This window comes from Cavia porcellus, unplaced genomic scaffold (assembly GCF_034190915.1).
Source record: "Cavia porcellus strain 051 isolate PalLab524CR breed Dunkin Hartley unplaced genomic scaffold, mCavPor4.1 scaffold_30, whole genome shotgun sequence".
Classification (NCBI taxonomy): Eukaryota; Metazoa; Chordata; class Mammalia; order Rodentia; family Caviidae; genus Cavia; species Cavia porcellus.
This window is the reverse complement of record NW_026947513.1, coordinates 42,492,979-42,495,665: the sequence shown is the minus strand read 5'-3', so window position 1 is coordinate 42,495,665 and position 2,687 is coordinate 42,492,979. Positions and strand designations below refer to the sequence as shown.

General features: G+C 43.5%; 1 pseudogene; it reads right to left on the bottom strand.

Moving 5' to 3' along the window:
* Nucleotides 1–556: 556 nt before the first annotated feature.
* LOC100719475 (male-enhanced antigen 1-like) lies at nucleotides 557–1,159 on the bottom strand (annotated as a pseudogene).
* Between the last annotated feature and the right edge of the window lie 1,528 nt (nucleotides 1,160–2,687).

The window sequence follows — 2,687 nt, the reverse complement described above, 5'->3', positions numbered from 1 at the left end:
GCTACTAGACAACCTGAGACCAGGCAATTGATAATGATCAGATTTTCTCTTGATTCAGTTCTAGAGGCTGGGAAGACCAAGAACATGGTATTATCACTGAATGGCTTCTTGCTATGGTCCTCCTAGAAGGAGAGTGAAGGCAAGAGAGGCCCTGGCTTGCCTTTATAACACATTCACTCCTGATAACTACTTCACTCCTCTGATCACACCATTAATTTACTCATACGATCAGGCCCTCAAACCCTAAGCATCTCTTACTAAGGCCCCAACATATGAACCTTAAGATTCTAACACGTGAATTTGGGGGAATAAACACTAGCAAAGATGCTGATGTAACATCAGTTTCAAAAGATCTTTTCAGGAAAGCAAAAACATATTTCAGTACATCAGATCAGATACACTCAATAGGGTTATTGCTGAGGTTTTTTTCTTTTTGGCTGTGTACATAGGGTGCTTTATTCTCCACAGTGATATATATTAAGTGGGTTGGGCTTGGGCCAATGTCCCCATATGTACAGAATTGAATAAAATGGGTCTCTGAGCAGATGTCTGAGGATGGAGATGGACATTACAATCAAAGATGTGTTCAGTCCTGTGCTGGTTCTGGTCTGGAATGTCGGGAGATGAGGCAGTTCTCAGTGTGGTCGCTTCCAGGCTGGAGATGCCTGCCGGGCTTGGAGAGCTTTCTGTACCACATCTTCCCACTGGGCATCTGATATCTCCTGAGCCCAGGCGGGAACCCCTGGTGCAGGTAGACTTACTCCAGCCATTGTCCTTTTCACCAGTTCTACGTACTCTGGGTCCATGGGGATGGAACTGTGGTTGCTCAGTGCTGCGGCTCTCTCCTCATCTTCATCCTCACTCTCTAATGTTGGGCCAGGCAAATGAAGTCCCAGGGCCTGGATCCAATCCGGGATGTCAGCAACTGCATCTCCGTCCCCTACAGGTGCCAGCTCTACCTCTTCGGGTTCAGGGTCCTGGTTCAGCGGTTGATAGGAGCCTCCTGCTCCTCCTCAGGTTCCTCACTGCTCCGATCCCCAGTGCCTTCTGTGAGGCCCTGGTGTGGCCCCAGGTCCTCGCTTTGGTTTGGGAAGATACGCTCAGGGCCCATGGTGTCTCCCGTTAGAACTGCTGCTACCATGCGGGCTGGGGCCTCTTGTAGCCCACAGCCCGACCTGCATCTTCACTATTGCTGGGGTTTTGATCTAAAGTGTCCCTCAGCAGTCTCATATAGTCAGGACCAGGTCTTTAAGCCAACTGCATCCTGAGGGTGCTGAATGGGCTGTGAGAAGGTGGAGCCAGGAGCAGGGGGAGGTAGGCCTCTGAGGTCATGGCCTGGAAGCGTGTATCCTTGCCTCTGATTCTTTTTCTCTATCTTGGGCTGTTCTCTGCTCTCTGACTCCTGGCTTCTCTGTGTTTCCTCGGCCGTAACCTTCCACCATGCTGTTTCTGCCTTGAAACCAGCGTACCATGGACTGCAGCTTCTGAAACTGTGAGCTAACATAAGTCCTTCTCTTTTAAGCTATCTGTTGTCCCAGAACCAAAAAGCTGACCAAAACAGGCTGTATCCAGATTTCTGAGACATTGTAGTATGAGAAATCCACATGTTAATTGTAACCAACAAATGTAACAATAATATGTGAAATGGCCAAACAATCCTTCAAACTGGTTTTCTCCTTCATACTAACGTACAATGTTAATACTATTGATCACACCAATTTTTGTTTTCTAGACATTGCTAGCATCTACCTTGAGCAGTTATATTTAATCTTGACATCATTTTTTTCAGATGAGCATCATTATTAACTCTGTTTTAGAGAGGAAGACTTTGTTTTTAGGTTAGGGAAGAAAAAATATTAAGAAAAATGCTTAACTTTAAATTTAACTTTAAAATACATGTTGTGGGCCACGTGTGATGACACATACCTATAGGGCCACCTACTCAGGATGATGAAGCAGGTGCATCACAAGTTTCAGGCAAGTCTGGGCTGTTTAGTATGATCCTGTCTCAAAATAAAATTTTAAAAAGCTCTACAAGTATGGTTCAGCACCAGAGTGCTGACTTAACATGTGTGAGACACTGGATTCGATCTCTAGTACCATACATACAAAAATAATTTTCTCTTTCCTAGTTCTTAGGTGAGAGAGACCACTGTAATAATAGACCAGTTAACAAGAGAGTGAGGAACAGAAATTCAATAAAATATATCTCAGCTATATGGGAGATACTGAGATACATGAATAAATCTCAAAGAGGGGAAATCAGCTTTAGACACCATCTTTGGGCAAAGAAAAGACTCTGAAGAGGGCAGTAATGGGGGAGGGAACAGCAAAACCCAGCAAATAAGAATAAGGTTCACTGTGCACATTTTAGTCATTATGCAGTAATTAAGTCATCTTTCTAATTCTGGTTAAAAAAGGAGATAGTCTTACAAATGGAAATTTCCTCTATAGATACACACTGAAAATTCTTACAAAAGTGTAACATTTACTGTTTTCAAAGTTTTATCTGTGGCCTCTATTTTTTAAAATAATCAGCTCAAAATAATTCTTTTCAATAGCCAGGCACTCATTCCTCTTATTCATATCTACCATTATCCTACTAAGACCTAGAAGGGCAAAGGATGAGATTTCTCAATAACCGCTTTAGGTGCCCAATTTCAGAGGAGGAGGCAGTAAAAACACGC